We start from the raw sequence: 18,655 nt of genomic DNA on the forward strand, positions 1-18,655 counted from the left end.
TTTCAATTTCAGGCTCGTCTATAGCTATCTTACTATGGGGAATTTAGCTCTTTTTTATCCTCATAAAACCCTCCCTCCCGTTTGCAAGTATTCTTTTAGGCTCTGCATTCTTCAAAACAGTTTCATGGCAATCCAGCTTAGTTCAGTACTTAGTGTTTACATAATTATGAACACATAACTGCTACTCAGGCTGAGTCTTTCTCGCAAAACTCCTTGTCTTGCTTGGAGTTCATACTTGAAATTTTCCCCTTAGTTTTTCCTGTATTGATCACTAAAGTTTCCAAATGTTTAAATTTTTCAATAGATCTAGATATTTCAGATCTATCCATGGCAACCCCTTGAAAAAATCTCTCCAGCCATCTGGACTCCAGGCTCATCATCTTTACCTGGGGTGTAGCCACTGCCCTGGGATGGCTCTTACCACCGTCTCAGGAACCCTCCAGCTCTTTCCCATGTTGGCCCCCAAATCCTGAGTCTTCCTATTTCTTGGCATTCTCATCTCTCCTATTCTTCCTGTGTGGCTGCAGTATCTTCTCTTCTTCTCTGAAGATGTTAATATTAGTTTTCACCTCCCTGCAGACCTGTTTCCTCAGGTGTCTGGCATTTCGTGGTTGTCTGCTCATATTTAAAGGTGAGGCAATGAAAAGCTAACTGGCAGCTTTGCTTCGGTGTGTTTTACTTTATAATAACCAGTTAGTTTATTCTACTATACGATCCAATTGCCTGAGATCTTTCCGTTATTACTCTCAGCAAGTCAGATCCTTTGAGAAGGAGCTTCTAGCTTTTGGCTTCCAGGATTTGGGAGTCGAGTGAAAAATAAGGCTGAGGGCTTCTGCTTTACTTCATCCCCCTATTCCTAGTGTGGTCCTCCTGTTCTCAGCTTGGCCTGTTACACTACATCCAAACCCCTCCTTTCCCCTCTCCAGAAAACAAACTTCCACACTTCTGATGGAACAAGAAAGACTTTAGAGAGTCAACACCTTTTATGGCTACTTTTTAGCTTTCAGGATTTTATGGCTCATATCTTTTCTCATAGGCTTGTGGGTTTTACGCTTTTTATTTATTTATTTATTTTTGCCTTCTTAAGGCCATACCTATGGCATAGGGAGGGTCCCAGGCTAGCGGCTGAATTGGAGCTGCAGCTGCCGGCTACACCACAGCCACATCAACACCACATCTGAGCCACATCTGCGACCTACACCATAGCTCACGGCAACGCCAGATCTGTAACCCACTGAGCAAGGCCAGGGATCAGACCTTCGTCCTCATGGATGCTAGTCAGATTTGTTTCTGCTGAGGGGCAACGAAATTCCTGGTTTATGCTATTTAAAAAGTACCTGTGTGGGAGTTCCTGTCGTGGCGCAGTGGTTAACGAATCCGACTAGGAACCATGAGGTTGCGGGTTGGGTCCCTGCCCTTGCTCAGTGGGTTAACGATCCGGCGTTGCCGTGAGCTGTGGTGTAGGTTGCAGACGCGGCTCGGATTCTGCGTTGCTGTGGCTCTGGCGTAGGCCGGTGGCTTCAGCTCCGATTGGACCCCTAGCCTGGGAACCTCCATATGCCGCGGCAGCGGCCCAAGAAATAGCAACAACAACAAAAGACAAAAAGACAAAAAAAAAAAAAATTAAAAAAAAAATAAATAAAAAGTACCTGTGTGTGTTGTATTTTCCCCCCAATGAAGGAAGAACAGAAAATGTATGTGTTCAAGATGACCTCTTTACCCAGAATTCCTCTGACTTGCCATCACCTGTGCTCATTGAAACACCAGCCCTAAGCCAAACTCACACTCCCTGGTTGTCCTTGACTTCTGAAGAGCATCACACAATCCCGTGGATTAAGGTCCCTGGAAGCACGTTGTCTTAAGCCACAGCCGAGTCTCGGAATTGCTCAGAAACCCTAACTTACGTTCCTTAGGAACTCCGATTCCTACTCCACACCCACCCCTCTGGTTTTCCAAGAGTTTCCCATCTGCCACAGACCTGGCCTTCAGCATAGCACATCACCTCTCACTTCATGGAGAAGGGAGCTGTGAGCCAGGTGTGCATTAGCCTTCCTGGAACCACCACCTTTCCAGGCTGAACTGCATCCCTGCCCATCTTGGCCTCCTTCTTCCTTTCTCTCTCTGAGTGAGGCTCGACCCTGCACTCCTGCTCTGGACCCCAGATCTTACCCCCACAGATCCCACTGTTTTATAACCCCAGCCTCTCCCTCTCAACCAGCTCCTGCGTGTAGTGGCATGGATGTAAGTTCCTTCACTGCCTGGCCCTTGCCCACTTCTCCTGGCTCATCTCACCATCCTCTCCTTGCCCATCGTGCTCAGGCCACGTGAACCATATCCAGTTCCCTAAATACATGTACCTTCTCTTCACTCTGAGCTTCTGCAAATGCTAGTCCCCGTTCCCAGCCATCCTGTTCTCCTCCACTGGCAGATCATACCTGTCCTCAGAAGCCACCCCAAAACCTCCCTGCACCCCGGGGGGGGCCCCCACCTTACCCAGTTCAGTGTGGTACCCTCTTGCCCCACTGAGCCGAAGAACTGTTTTCTCATCTGTCTCCCCCACTGGAGTATGAGCTCCCTGTGGGCAGGGATGGTATTCACCATGAACCATCAGGACGCATCACAGTGCCTGGCATACAGTCACTGTTGAATTTAGGTTGGACTCACTGTCTCCTTCTCTGGGAAGAATCCAGATTTTGGGGTGAATGGCATGGGAAGGGGAAACCAAAATAGCAGGCTACTCTAGTTAATCCACTAGGAAAATGAACTTCATGCAACTCTCTACAGAATCATGGCAACAACTAGGACAGGCAAGGCAGCATGGAGGTGAAGGACTTGACCTATGGAGGTGCCCTAATTCCAGTCTATAGACCTTCCCTGAGATGAAGTTTAAATAGGTCACCTACTACCCCACCATTCATCACTCTACTTCATTTACATGTGTTATCCTTATTAGTACAGGGAGGGAGTTCTGTTGCCAGGGCAACTAGAAATAATTCATGCATATTTCAGCCTTTCCCCAAACCTTAACTCCACTTGGTCCAACACTCAGTGTGCCCTTTCTCCCCTGGGTCCAGAGAACAAAAACTTTCTTCAGTTCTGCCTGTGTCCTCTCTAGGATCCCATCAATTTCTACATTATTATCATTATTTGTCTCTTTAGGGTTGCACCCACGGCATATTGAGGTTCCCAGGCTAAGGGTCAAATCAGAGCCGTAGCCACCACAGCCACAGCAACGCAGGATCTGAGGCATGTCTGCGACCTGTACCACAGTTCACGAGCAATGCCGGATCCTTAACCCACTGAGCGGAGTCAAGGTTCAAACCTGCATCCTCATGGATGCCAATCAGTTTTGCTTCCGCTGAGCCATGTGGGGAACTCCTCTATATTATTTTCTAAAGTAACTATCTTAATATAGGGATGTATTGCACAACGTGGTGAATATAGCCCAATAGTCTGTAATCATTATAAATGGAGTATATATAACCTTTAAACATTGTGAATCACTATTTGGTACATGTGTAACATATAATATTGTCCATCAACTACATTGCAATACAAAATAAAAATAAAAATTTCTTAACCAATTTCATTAGGATTAATTAACCTGGATACTCACCTTGCCTCCAGTACAACAGATTCTCCCTCCGATCAATACTGTTTACTCAATAGTAAGCATTCAATAATTACTGAATGAATGAACCTCAGTCTATTATCACCTCATTATTTGTACATACTTGATTTTGGCCATCTGGAAAGAAGGTCCATTTCCTATTTCCCATTATGACACAGGTAAATAAATTAGTTCAGACAAGTGGAAGATTGTGAAATTATGAGAATGAATAAATCACCTGGGCAACAATAAACCACATTAAAGTATAGAATTGCCAAGTTTTATTTCAATCATCGCTAAGGATAACATCCACTCTCCCTGCTTCATCCTGGTCTAATAATTGCCACTGCTTTCAAAAACAACAACCACCACAACCACAACAATAACAAAAACAACAATATTAGATGGCCCAGATGTTTAATCTACATGCATATGCTGGATTTTCCCAGCTGAAAGTGAGCTTTTCCTCTCTTAAATTCCTATATTTTAATTGATTTGAGTCAAAATTGATTTGAGTCAAAATTTGTTCTTCTTTTGATTTTGTTTTTATTTTTATTTTTTTATTCGTTTATTCTGTTTTTTGGGGGACTGCGCCCAGAGCATATGGAGGTTCCCAGGCTAGGGGTTGAACCACAGCTATAGCTGCTGGCCTAGACCACAGCCACAGCAACGCTGGATCCGAGCCATGTCTGCAACCTACACCACAGCTCACAGCAACGCTGGATCCTTACCCCACTGAGCAAGGGCAGGGATCGAACCTGCGTCCTAATGGATACTAGTCAGATTCGTTTCCGCTCGTTTCTGCTGAGCCACTCCTGTTTGTTTTTAGCCGAAAGTGTCTCTACTGGATGTGAGGAAGCAGAGATGCAAGGGACATTTACTAACTGGTGGCCTGGGAAAGCTCTCTGAGGAGGGATGCAAGAGGCCAGCTACACTGCCAGTGGGGAAGAGCATTTCGGGAGGTGGGAAGAGCAAGCTCCAAGGACCCTTGTCAGGATTGGCCCACAGAAAGGGGGACAGTTTGGAAAACCAAATAAACAGAAATGAATGAACACTCTCCCTACTCAAACATAAGCACTTATTACCCTTCCTTTCTACATAGCTCTTCCAACCAGAACTATGGCCAGACTTTCTCTTAGCACTGGCCAGCATTTTCCATGTTGCTACACGTCCGTATCCCATCAGCACCTAAACATTCCCTATTGTTGAACCCTCCCACCCTGTCTCTAACCACAAGATGAGGTGAGATCTCCTTAAACCTTTCTTCTCTGCCCTCCAACAAAACGAAAGCCCAGGCTGCTCTCATTTCAGAATTCCATTGAGAAACAACAGGACCCCCATACAAGAGGGCCTGGTGGGGAAGACTAAGACCCTGGCTTTGCACCAAGTTCTAGGGTCCCTGCCTCCGAGTTCTCTGGATCCTGAGGCCCACACACTCCCTCTGATTCGCATGCCAACCCCTTCCTGCAGTGGTTCAGCCTGGATGCCAAGTCTAGACAGAGACAAGTGATTCAGATCACTGGGTATCTCCTTCTGTCTGGGTCGACCTCCCCCGATGCCTCCCCACCCAAGGCCCCTCTGGCACTCTGACTATGCAGAGGGAGAAAAGCCCACTACAGAGCGGGGAATGATTATTGGGCATAAGGGGCTCTGCTCTCCAAGAGTATTCTGGTCTCCTTCTCGCTTGCTCTACGTGGAAACCTCAGCCCGAGGTGCCGACTCACCACATCGCCTCTCCATTGCCTCTCCGGAGAGGGTTAGAGAGTGGGGGTCAGGCTGGTGCTCTGGCTGGAACTACGAAAGGACGCAGCGGAGGAGGCAAAGCCCCCCACCTCATAGTGCCTGGGAGGGAGTGAGAAACTCTTCCAACCTGGCAGCTGTTATTTACACTTCCGATAACATGTGACAGCGGGAGGGTAGAAACAGTAGCAGATGACTTGAGAGAACAGGGAAACAAGGCCTTTGACAAAGATGTGTACTATTTATGTGAAACCCGGTGTCTCTGCTAAAAATAGACCCCAGCACCAAATGCTCCATCCTGATACAAGTGCTACATAGATAATAAAGTTATTTCACATCTTTCTTTCACCCAGGCTGCTGGCCCACCTGTTTGACATCTAACAGCATCTCAATTTTCCAGGGGCAGATTTCAGCATAATATTACAGAAGTAGCATGCTGTTCTACCCCCAGCTCCTCCACCAGCTAATTGTGCCAAATTTACTACCTATTTTGGTAAAATGAAAGGGTAGGGGAATAAAATGGAGTTGCACATTTTAAGTTCCACACTCTATGAGCCTAACAAATCACTTGCGTCGTTGCTCTCTTGGATGGGAATGCGTAGTTTTCACTTCCAGGAATTGTTTGGGATTTGACTTGCTTGTAGCAAGACATGTAATGCATGTCGAATTAATGACTTTATGCACCAAACCATTCAACTAGAGTTTTCATAATTATGAAATTTCACCTACATGGTCTGAGATCAACCAAACCTACTAGATGCTGGGAAAATCCATATAACTGTGAATCAACTTACCTGCAAGTTAAGAAATCTAACTAGAATGAGCAAATAAGACAAAACAAGGATTTGGGTTTTTCTAATGGCTGGACCTGCAGCGTATGGAAATTCTTGTGAACTACAAGCACAAGAACACTGGATCCTTAACCCACTGCACCAAGCCTGGGATCAAATCCACGCTGCCACAGAGACGATGCCAGATCCTTAATCTGCCGCGTCATAGCAGGAACTCCAAGGATTAAAAAAAAAAAAAAAAAAAAAAGTCGTATGATTAAAGTGTAGACAGGGTGTGGGAAAGGTGGCTAGGAGCTGCCCTTGGGGATTGCTGGAACTAGTGACTCAATGCTATCAGGATGCATCCTCCCCAACCTCCCCTCTGCTTCCCCCACACCCCCTCTAGCCTGGTTTCCTCTAGGGCTGACAGATGGAATGGGGAGTGGGGAATAGGGGAAGAGCTGGGCAGCCTGAAGTTCTGGATTCACATCTTTATAAACCTAAGGATTCAGATGAAAAGAAACTTCTTTTCTCCCAGCTCAAATGTGAAAATTCTCAGGAAAGAACTGTGATTGGCATATCTTGAACTACGTGCCTATCTATTGGCCCATCCCTCTGTTCAAGGGGTGGGAGATATGACTGGCTCAGCTTGGGTCACGTGCCTGCTCCTTAGGAGAATGGGCGGGGCTTCGCTCCTCCAGGAAGTGGAGTAGCATTCACATGGCCACTGGGGGAATTTGTGGCTGAACGGGAAGGAACTGAAACTGGCCTCAATTTAGAGATACTGTGGAATGTGTCACAAAATGGGTCTGAGCGTTATAATAATCTGAATATCTAAAGATGTCCACAAAAGCAGAATTTCTTCAGAGCGATCCTGCCCGTTTCATGGCAGGGACAAAAAGGAACAAGTATTTTAGGGAGATAAAGTTTGTAAGCAAGTAGAAAGGATATCTCTTTAAGGAAATGATTTTAGATGTAAAAATTTCACCAGGTCACATGATATTTTCTCAGAAAGACATGATGAGAATTACATATTTTAACTTCATGCAGGAATAAAAAGGAGCTCTCTGTAGATAAAGTGAAGTGTCAGGACTAAAACAAGCAGTTACTGAGACTTGAGGATAGAGCTTTACAAGAACCACATGCACACATGCAAATTAAGACAATTCTCTACCCTTTTATGCCTATTAAATTAGGGGAAGCTTTTTTTTTTTTAATGATAATACCCAATTTTGGTAAGGTTCCAGAACAGGTACAATTAATTGCTCATTGCTAGAGGGACTATGAATTAGAAAGTGATTTGACAATATGCACTTATAGACATTAAAGTGCTTCTTCTTCTTCTCTTTTTTGATCCAGTAATCTCTCTTCAAGGAATGTCTCCTTAGGAATTAAACTAAAAAAAGATAAAATAAAGATGCTCCCTGAACTTTCATTTTTACTGAAGAATAGCAATGACCAGGGTCATGTTTTATTTATCTTTGTGTCCCCAACAGCATCTCCATCAGATATGATGGAGTTGGCATTTTAAAGTTTGTTAAAATAATAACTGCAAATACATGTTTACAAAAGGGTAGTTTAAAAATTAATTATGTAAGTTCACTTCAATGTGAGAGAATGTTGCCATTAAAATTAAGAATTATGAAAACAGGAGTTCCCCTGAACAAACCCAAGTAGTGACCAGCAGGATATGGGTTTGATCCCTGGCTTTGCTCAGTGGGTTAAGGATCGGGCAGTGCTGTGAGCTGTGGTGTAGGTCTCAGACATGGCTTGGATCTGGCACTGCTGTGTCTGTGGTGTAGGATGGCAGCTACAACTTTGATTTGACCCCTAGCCTGGGAACTTCCCTATGTTCCTGTGTTCTGATTATAAGTATGTGACATTTATCTAATGAATCTGGACATGGAGTGGAAAGGACAGAAAGGACACAGAAGAAAACAAAGGATTACTGGTTGGGATGAATTCTCTATTATATGGTTCCTTAGCATTTATGCAATAGCATGTTTTTAATTAATTGATATATTTGTGAAATATAATTATTAAGGCACAAGGGTCAATGGGACCCATCTGGATGGCAACAGAGCCCTCATGAACCTGCCAAGAAGGAATTCTCTGTTCTTGTCTGCTCTGTGTCTCAGTAGACCCTAGAAATGGAACCTCCCAAAGCAGTTGTATCTATACCTATGTCCCCATAAGGGTGTAAGTACATAGATTCACAAATACTTGAACATGAGGCTTGGCACACAGGCATGAGGCATAGTCAATACAATATCCATCAAAAAGAATTATTTTCTTGTGATATTGTGATTTATAATAAGAAATATGTGTTTATTACTCTTTGTCCCTGTTCCCAGCACACAGCTCTTAAATCCTTGCAAATTCCTAAGTAATAAGAGCACTGGGGCATTTTCTGTTCTAATGAGGTAACTGTGGGTGGGCTCTTGGATGGGGGCTGGTCACCAGAAAGACAAAGCCTTGATTAGAAGCTTAGAATTTTCATCTCCAGAGAATTGAGAAGGGCTAGAAATGAACTTAATAACTGACCATCCCTATGTGAGGAAGCATTCATAAAAATCCCAATAGTAAGGGGCTCAGAGAGCTTCCAGTTTGGTGAACATGTGGAGATGCTGGGAGAGTGAGGCCCAGAGAGGGTGTGGACACTCCGTGTCCCTTCCCACATGTCTTGCTCTGTGCATCTCTTCCATCTGATATTTGTCTGTATCTTTTATCATATCTTTTTATAATAAGCTAGTAAATAGTAGATGGCCTATTTTTCTGAGTTCTGTGACCTGCTCTAGCAAACTAATTGAACCTGGGGATGGGGGGTTGGTCATGGGAACCTCTAATCCATAGCTTATGGGTCAGAAGCACAGGTGACAACCTGGACTTGTGACTGGCATCTGAAATGGGAGCCAAGTCTTATGGGACTGAGCCCTGAACCTGTAAGATCTGATGTCGTCTCCAGACAGATAGTGGATAGTGTCAGAATTGAGTTAAATTGTAGGACACCCAGCTGGTTTGCAGGTTTTCTTAGAGTACGGGAAAAATCCCACCCATTTGGTGGCCAGAAGTGTCAGAATTTGCTCATTTTGTGTGAGTTATAAAGAAGAAAGACATAAGGGGAGTTCCCTTCATGGCTCAGTGGTTAACGAATCCAACTGCTATCCATGAGGACACGGGTTCGATTTGGCCTTGCTCACTGGGTTAAGGATCCAGCGTTGCCATGAGCTGGGGTGCAGGTGGCAGACAAGGCTCGGATCCCTTGTTGCTGTGGTTGTGGTGTAGGCCCCTGGCTACAGCTCTGACTCGTCCCTTAGCCTGAGAACTTCCATATGCAACAGTGCAGCCCTTAAAAAAAAAAAAAAAAAGAAAGAAGAAGAAGAAGAAGGAGGAGGAGGAGGAAGAGGAGGGGGAGGGGGAGGGGAGAGGGGGAGGAGGAAGAGAACTGGAGGTTTTTCCAAGGCACTTGTACAAAGGCTATCACATGCAGGACTGGCTACATAATTTGCAGAGCCGCAGTGCAAAATGAGAGTTTTGGGCCCTTGTCAGAAAACCATTTTGGATTTCAAGATGGCAGCAGCAGAGTATGAAGCCCAACGTGGGGTCCTTTTCAGTGCTGGACTCTGTGCAAGCACACGTCCGTGCCCGTGATCTCGGCTCTGGTTGTATGTACAGGACGGGAGCAATCTCGTGACTGCTTTCTAGTGTCAGTTCTCTCTCTAGTTAGAGGTGCCACCTTGAACAAATTAGTCGTTCCCACTCTCTGTGCCCCACCTGGGCAGAATTTGATCCCCCTGTCAATCACCTCCTCCCTCTGATTCTGGATCCTTTTCTATCAGCCCCTGTGCCTCCTGTTTCAGGGGCTCCCTGGGAGATACTGATCCGCTCTTTCCAATACAACACCCGGCCTCAGGGGAACATGTCTTAAAATTATCCACCTTCAGATTCAGCCTGATGCACCCTTCCTCTAACTTCCCATTAAAACACTCACAAAAAAAGATGAAAAGGAGAAAATTCACAACATCAGGGACACAAGGCAGACTCCAGGGGAGTGATCAGGACGGCAGTGTCAGTGGGCTTGTCTTAAGAACAGCAGTGTGGCTGCCCCTGATTCCCTCCAGTGACACCTGGGCTCTTTGTCCACCTAGGGCTGCAGCGTTTCATCCAGGTAGGGATTTGCCTCCGCCAAAGCCAGGAGTTTCCTTCCTTCCACCTCCTTCCAAGGGTCTCTGCTTCACAAACCAGGGAATGGGTGGGACTGATTTCTTCAGAAATTTTGTAGCCCAGTTGATTCTTCCAGCCTACTCCCTATCCCTCACGTCCGTAATCACTCTCTAATATCATGGTCCTCACTCCTGCCCCCTCCTGAGATCTCATCCTCAGGATGCTTTGGGCTACCTCTCCCTGACTCAGCTTCCAAAGTTTTCCTGTGTCCTTAAGAATTCCATGCACCCCTACCCCCATGCTGCTTTTTTGTCTTTTTAGGGCCACACTCATGGCATATGGAGATTCCCAGGCTAGGGGTGGAATTGGAGCTGTAGCTGCCGGCCTGCAACACAGCCACAGCAACGCCAGATCCGAGCCGCATCTTTTTTTTTTTTTTTTTTTTTTTTTTGTCTTTTTGTCTTTTTGCTATTTCTTGGGCCGCTCCCGCGGCATATGGAGGTTCCCAGGCTAGGGGTCAAATCGGAGCTGTAGCCTCCAGCCTATGCCAGAGCCACAGCAACGTGGGATCCGAGCCGCGTCTGCAACCTACGCCACAGCTCAGGGCAATTCTGGATCGTCAACCCACTGATCAAGGGCAGGGACCGAACCCGCAACCTCATGGTTCCTAGTCGGATTCGTCAACCACTGCGCCATGACGGGAACACCCCGAGCCGAATCTTTGACCTACACCACAGCTCATGGCAATGCGGGATCCTTAACCCACTGAGTGAGGCCAAGGATCGAACCTGGGTCCTCATGGATACTAGTCAGATTTGTTTCCGCTGAGCCATGATGGGAACTCCTCCATGCCCTTTTAAACCTATCCCAGGAGAGCTTTTCACTTCTCTCTGAAAACTTGACTGTCCCCAAGGCAGAGCCTCCTCAGGTAAATTGTATCTTTCCTACTCCCTCAGCCCCACCCCACAGTCCACAGGGCATAAAGGAGCAGGGGTCCGGCTGTGCTAACCAGATACCACCTGCTCTGTGCTGAGGGTCCTGGAGTGAAGTGACTTAAGAAAGAAACCACCAATCAGCAAATTGGCCATAGTATCCCCCAGGCCTCGACAGTAGCTAACGTTCTAAGCTAAACCTGACCCTCTGGTCCCCTCCCCTCTATTTTGTTCCTTCCTCTTACAACACAATGACCATCCTCATCCATGAGGCAGAGATAAGGAACCTTCTTGAGAGAATGTGTAGCCTCTGTCTTTAGTCCTCGGAGTCCCCATATTCCTTAGTGAGCTCGTGGTATTCTGTCACCGGGATTCACTCATAACAGCGAAGAATCTGGCCTATTCTGAATGGTTTTGATCTCTCTGCCGAGCCTCAAATTCTTTTTTTTTTTTTTTTCTTTCTTTTTAGGGCCTTACTTGTGGCATATGGAGGTTCCCAGACTAGGGGTCAAATTGAAGCTACAGCTGCTGGCCTACACCACAGCCACAGCCACAGAAATGCAGGATCCGAGCTGTGTCTGTGACTACACCATAGCTCACGGCAACGCCAGATCCTTAACCCACTGAGCGAGGCCAGGGATCAAACCTCATGGTTCCTAGTCAGATGTGTTTCTGCTGCGCCACAATGGGAACACCCTCAAATTCTTAAATGTCTGTGTAGATAAGTAAATACTGTCCTTAATTACCTTCCCTCCCTGTTGCTCTCATCTGGGAGAGTATTCTAGCTCAGGAGAACACTTCAAAGCCATCATTCCACCTTTCCTAGTTCTCCTTGAACCAACCAACCAACCAACCAACCAAACACCGGTGCTACCACCAACACAAAAAAACCCTTCAAAGATAATGAAAAAAGTCAGAGTCATACCCAGGCAGAAAAATTAGGTTTCCAACAAGAAGGGAAATCAGCTGGTTCAGACTTACCTTTCACAACATTAAATCCCAGAAGATAATAAGGTTTTTGCAGAATTTTTTGGGGGGAAAGAATTCTAAATAAAATAATTTTTTTAATATGAGAAAGCAAAGAATGACATCATAGATAAACACATGACTACAAACCCTACATCAGATACCTTCTTTTGCAAAAATTACTCAAAACTTTCCTGTAGACAGACAGATAAATTAAACACATGGAGAAGTTGAAATTTAAAAGAAACAGGAAGTAAGCCTGGAATTCCACTTAATGAGAGAGTGAATTGTATCTATGGTGTTTACAATTACATTATAGTTCGAAAATTGAAGGAAAAAGCCAAAAGAGTTTCTTGTAAAGATTTAGAAGAGAGATAACAACAACCACATGAAGCCCATCTAACTCTAAGTGTGTGTAGACCTCTTTGGGTGACTGCCTGGCTCACCACAATCGCCCATTCTCCAGGAGCTGGACCCTCTAGACGTGAGAAGACCCCTCAGCTCTGTCTGTACCAGGTAATTCTGCCTCATGGGCTGCAGGTAGGCATCTGACTCAAACTAAGCCATTAGGTCATCCGAACCAAGAGTCTCAATCTTGTACTGAGAGACAGCACCTGAGCACTTTTAACCTGAGCTATGTTAAGAGTCCTCCAGAGTGAAATCTCATGGATCCCTCCAACCAGGACCCCTGGGTCTGCCCGGGTCCCTGTCCATCTCAAGGCATGGCCGTTCAGTTCTTCCTTGGTCTCCACATCATTACCTAGTTGCCCATCAATAAATGTCCTCTCTACGTTAAGCTAGCTGTGGTCCATCTCTGCTATTGTCGACCAAACGAAACTTCACTAATGCAGAAGTTGCTGGCAGCCTGGAGTTTTTCAGTTACCGGGATGTCAGAGAAAAGGGGTGTGGTGAGGAGAGGAGAGAAGTGAGGGTGGGCTCACCTTCCTCTCCTTGTCTGGGAAGATGGCAACCCTTCCCATGCAACGGTGGCATTATTAGTGGAACTGTTGACCATCTTCTCTTGGGACTTGACTCAAGAGTAATATCTAGGATTTTTAGCAAATTTGAGTTACTTTTGCAGCCTTTATGGTACAAGATGAGAGCGACAAGCTCCAGTCCAAGATAGCCATTCTAAAAATTAATAGACAATAGAGGAGAAAGTATGTGACTATTATACAAGGTCTTTCATGGGAATCACCAGAAATCTGAGGGCCAAATAACCATATAATTTGCCAACCTGCAGCAGTTAACTTCACCGCTGTGTCTTCTTTATGAAGCTGAAGTCAGTGTCCTGATCAGAATGGGAGGGTTTTGGCACTTAGAAGAAGTCAAGTCTGGGAGAAGCCAGAGGAGGCTGGGGATCCTGGGATTTCCTTCTGCCCCCTTCATTCCTCCAAAGCACCTTCAAAAGAAAAAGAGTGAAAGAAAGGGTGATTCCCAAAGACTGTGAACTCGGAGAAGAGGGGTCCAACATGTTACACTGCATTGCAGGATGGGTCTTCAGCTTCTCTCCCATGGGGGATAATGATGTGTGTGTATAGGTATGGTCGCATATGCATGTCTGCAAGGATGTTGGGACATCAAAGGGAGAACGCAGCAAACACCTATTGCTTGATTCCCTCACTTTCCATATTTTTCGGGAGATTTTCCACTTGGGGGTGGTGGTGGTGGAATTCTGTGCCCTTCCATCAGTACGGAGGAAAAAAAGCCATGTGTCTGCAATATCGCCCAGTCTCCTGGCTGCCTAAGTAAGTTCTGCTGGATTCATGCTGAGACAAAGTCTTTTCTCACCATTTCAAGTTTGAATTAAGAAATTTAAATATCAGCCTGTCTGCTCCCTATGTCTGGATGATACACGCCGGAGCTATAACCAATGACCATTTTCCTTCATGTGAACTGGAGAAAGAACGCTGGACTGCAGCAAAGGAAAAGTATAAAACATGTGCTGAGCAGAATACAGTAGAAAGAACTGCCTGAGTCTTTATTGCTGCTCCAGGCTGTCTGTGCAGGCTGAATCCATCCTTGCCTGGTATTTAGGATTTCCTCGATTTGCATGATTCCCCTAAAATCTGAGTATAACACCCTTAGTAGTCACCCTCAGGCTTAAGCTGGCTTAAGGTTTCTATTTCTAGCAACCAAGAGAATCGTAATATCCATTATCTGTAGAATTTACATTTTTTATCTTTATCTTACATATATCATCCCTTTCTCAAGTTTCCTCTACAGCATTAGCAAACTTTGATCACAGCTCCTCTGACAGTGAACAGCAATTATTTTACACATAGGCCATCCACTATACCATGAATTCATTAGGAGTCAGGATGGTGTCTTAGTCATCTCTTGGTCCCCAGGCCTATCAAGGGCTAAGCTGTCTGATGGACCAGGTGAAACCAGATGTGGGCAGCAGGGTCTGTGATGGGAACAGCAATTCCTGCCTTGGCAACTGCTTCTGGGGGGAGCTCCTGACTCACCAGCTGCATTCACACTGACAGTCATGATGTATCCCTGTCACCCTCATCCAAGAAGGCCAGGAGATGGATGTAATGGTGAGACGGGGTGTGTCAAGGCCGTTTAGCTGAATGGTAACCATTAAATAACCAATTCACCCGCCTAGTCATCTCCAGCAGGGGCATACGTGTGGCCTCTCTTCTCCAAACTTCTGGAACCTGAGCAGAAGACAAGTGGCAGGGGGATAGGTTAGCACAGTCTCGAATGTCCAGCTGGGAAAGCCAAGCACAGTCATGGGACAGAGCAGCCCAGGCCAATGACCGCATGGATGACATAAGATTTCCATCAGATGGAGATGTGTGTCTTGGTCCATTCAGGCTGGTAAAACCAAACCAGGGACTGGATGGCTGATGAAAAAACAGAAATATATTGCTACAGATTTGGAGGCTGGAAGTCTGCGATCAGGGTGCCAGCATGGTCAGGTGATTTTCAGGTCACAGACTTCTCATTGTGTTCACACTTGGTAGGAGGGGCTAGGCCGGGGCCTCTTTTATAAAAGAATGAATCCCCACTCATGAGGGCTCCACTCTCAGGACCTCATCACCTCCTAAAAGGCCCCACCTCCCAACACCATCACCCTGGGCATTAGGTCTTCAACACGTGAATTTTCAGGGCACATGTTTAGACCATAGTAGTGTGTGGTGGTGGGGAGAGCCCATGATGGGAGGAAGTTTGTCCTCAGGTTGCAGGAGCAGCCCATCCTTCATGTGGGAGAATCCAAGAGCAAGAGCACGAATGGAGGTCTCTGTGTCTGCATATCCAGATACTTTTATTTTATTTTATTTCTTTTTTTTTCTTTGTGCCACTGCATCTGCAGTATATGGAAGTTCCTGGAGTAGGAGTCAAATCATAGCTGCAGCTGAGGCCACAGCCACAGCCACGGCAACACCAGATCCGAGCCGCATCTCTACCTGCGCCACAGCTTGTGGCAACACCGGATCCTTAACCCACTGAGCGAGGCCAGGGGTCGAACCTCTGTCCTCAGGGACACTATGTCCGGTTGTTAACCTGCTGAACCACAACAGGAACTCTCATATTCAGACATTTGAAAGGCAACTTACAAAGTGCTAAACAAAACATGTTGTACCCCTCCTCCTAGACAAAGAGATGGCAGTGTCACTGGAGGGCCAGTTTCAGAGGCAGAATTCTTGGACTTCTTGGAGTTCTGCACTGACACGTGGACATCACAGGGAGAGCCGCCCTGCCCCCACCCCTCCCTTCCCGCCCCCATCCCTGCTGGGCACTTCAAAGTCAGGGGCCTTGGGTGCCCTCTGTGGATACCCAGCCCACCTGTCCAGGCTTCATCCACACCCTACATTAGCAGCCAACTCTAGGCTACCATCTGAGCGCATGAGTGACAGATACCTTCAGAGAACAGGCCTGGGAGAGCAACCCAAGCTCTGGGCAGGGAGTGCCAGGATTCTGGGTCTCAGACATTTTTCGGATTGACAGAACAGAGAACATAAGCTCCGGGAGACACAGTCCTTCGGTCCAGTGGGTTCCTGCTCTGGGAAGGGTGCAGCCCGGCAGGGCCAGACAGGGCCAGACAGGCAATGTTGGCTATGGAAGCCAGGCCAGCAGGCCCTCTCCCTTGGATCTGATGGTAGTTCTGATCAGGGAGGCACAGGGCTGTCCCCGGAAATGGTTCCCCTGTGGGGCAGGTGGCCAGGCACCGCAGCAGAGCACAGAGCAAGGGTCTGCTTCCAAATCGGTGGCCAGCGTGTGGGCCAGCTCAGGTTGCCATCACTAAAGACCACAGGCTGCGTGGCTGCAGCAATGGGAGCTTCCTTTCTCACAGGCTTGGTGGCCATAAATCCACCAGCAAGGTGTCAATATGTTTGGTTCCCCCTGAGGCCTCTGTGGCCACATGTTGGCTGTGCCCTCATATGGCCTTCTCTGTGTGTGTGCATCTCTGGGCTCTCTCCCTGTATGCCCCAATCTCCTTTTCTTTTTTTTTTTTTTTTTTTTTTTTTTGGTCTTTTTGCTATTTCTTTGGGCCGCTTCCGCGGCATATGGAGGTTCCCAGGCTACGGGTCTAATCGGAGCTGTAGCCGCTGGCCTACGCCAGAGCCACAGCAACGCAGGATCCGAGCCGCATCTGCAACCTACACCACAGCCCACGGCAACGCCGGATCGTTAACCCACTGAGTAAGGGCATGGACCGAACCCGCAACCTCATGGTTCCTAGTCGGATTCGTTAACCACTGCGCCACAACGGGAACTCCCCAATCTCCTTTTCTGTATTAGGACACCCATCGGTTTGGATCAAGGCCCACTCTAACGGCCTCATTTCACCTTAATCACCCCTTCAAAGGCTCTGTTTCCAAGTACAGCTGCATTCTCAGGTACTGGAATTTCAAGGGTACACAATTTGTCCGTATCAGGCAGTCAACGCTACACTCTCCCCTAGTGGGAAGAGGGGGCTCTGAGGGAGACTCGGGAGTGACTGAGCCTGTCTGCGGGGTGCAAGTGCTGCATCAGCTGGGGGGCCATCGGAGAGCTAGACTCATGGCAAGGCCACCAGGTCCTGGGACTGGCCAGCCACATGGGAAGCTCAGAAGGCCATGTGATGGGGAAGGGGATGGGCACCTACAGAGCCTGGTGGCCAACGCCTGGTCACTTGATCCGGGATCTGTAGACAGTGGCTTGATTCCAAGTGCCCCACCCCCACAGTGGGACTGCTCCTGTCCTTCTGACCTCAGGCTGGAACTGATGCTACAGAACCTTCAGGTGGGCCCTCCTGGGCTACAGATGGGAGGGACTGGAGAACAAGATGGGACAAGTGGGAAAGTTCTAGGGGAATTGCAAGCTCCAGCACATCTAGAGATGTGCTGTCCAGTATCCTAGCCAACAGCCCCACGTGGCTAATCAAACACTTGAAATGTGGCCATTCTGGAGTGAGAGGCAGTGTTAGCATGACATCCACACTGGCTTGTGAAGTCACTCAGAGAAAGACAACGTAAAGTAGTTCATTAATAGTGTTTACAAGGATTGCATGTTGACATGATCATATATTCTAGTTATTGTTTTATATAAAATGTTATCAAAATTCATTTCACCTGTTCCTTCGTACTTTTTAAACATAGCTATTGGAAAACTTAAAATGACACGTGTGGCTCTCCCCATATTTCTGTTGGATAGTGCTGTAGCCTTTCTCAGACAAAGACAGAAAACGGGAGAAGGAGGAGAGGGAGGAGAAGGGGGAAGGAAGAGAAATTATCTTTTTTCCATGAGGAACTTTGCTGCAAAGCTAATATTTGTTGACCACTTAGTATGCTGCAGGCACCGAGCAAAGACATTTTATGTGTACTGTTTCATTTAATCTTCACCTCAATCCTGTGAGGTTTCTATCACCATGATCCCCGTGTTAGTGAAGACGAAACCTAGGAAAGTGTGAATTACTGGCCCAAAGTCCTATTGAGAGTTAAATGGTCAAGCTGCGGTGTGCACAGAAGCAACATGACCATCCCATGCACGTGCTCATCCTTCATTCTTCATCTTCTATCCAGCCTGAGCTAGAAGCTCTGTGTACATCCTCGCTAACTTCTCACGGAATCCCTGCCAAAGCTGCATTATGTAATTTTTTTTTTTTAATAGCAAGCTCACTGTTTCTTGAACAAACAGGAGTCCTGGTGGGTTCAGGGGTTCCAGATATCAGATCTTAAACCCAGCCTCCCCCAGACCATCCCTACCCAGCACCCCTTTGTGGTAGAGATGGAAGAAGCCAGATCCTCTGAAAGCCTGGCTCAAGAAAATTGGATGGGACCTAATCAGCTGAGAAAACAAGGCTGCAAATTGATCCTGACATGGGAAGTCATCAAGAATCTGCAATGAAATTTCGAAGCTGTCAAAACAGTTCAATATGCATTCACTTAGAGCGAGAGGGATTAAGAATTCCAATTCTCTGCCAGACACCAGTGACGAGCAGAGAAAATGAATGGGCCATTATGAATCTAATCTTCAGA

General features: G+C 46.6%; 1 long non-coding RNA gene across 1 annotated transcript in view; it reads right to left on the minus strand.

Annotated features, from left to right (window-relative positions):
- The window catches only part of LOC106507695, a 29,150-nt gene extending 13,808 nt beyond the window's left edge, over positions 1–15,342 (minus strand). Inside the window, exons 1-2 of the long non-coding RNA XR_002345771.1 lie at positions 14,654–15,342; positions 13,420–13,584 (exon numbers count right to left, since the gene is read on the minus strand). This is a non-coding gene — a long non-coding RNA (uncharacterized LOC106507695). The remainder of the gene's footprint in view (positions 1–13,419; positions 13,585–14,653) is intronic.

This window comes from Sus scrofa, chromosome 7, assembly GCF_000003025.6.
Source record: "Sus scrofa isolate TJ Tabasco breed Duroc chromosome 7, Sscrofa11.1, whole genome shotgun sequence".
NCBI lineage: Eukaryota > Metazoa > Chordata > Mammalia > Artiodactyla > Suidae > Sus > Sus scrofa.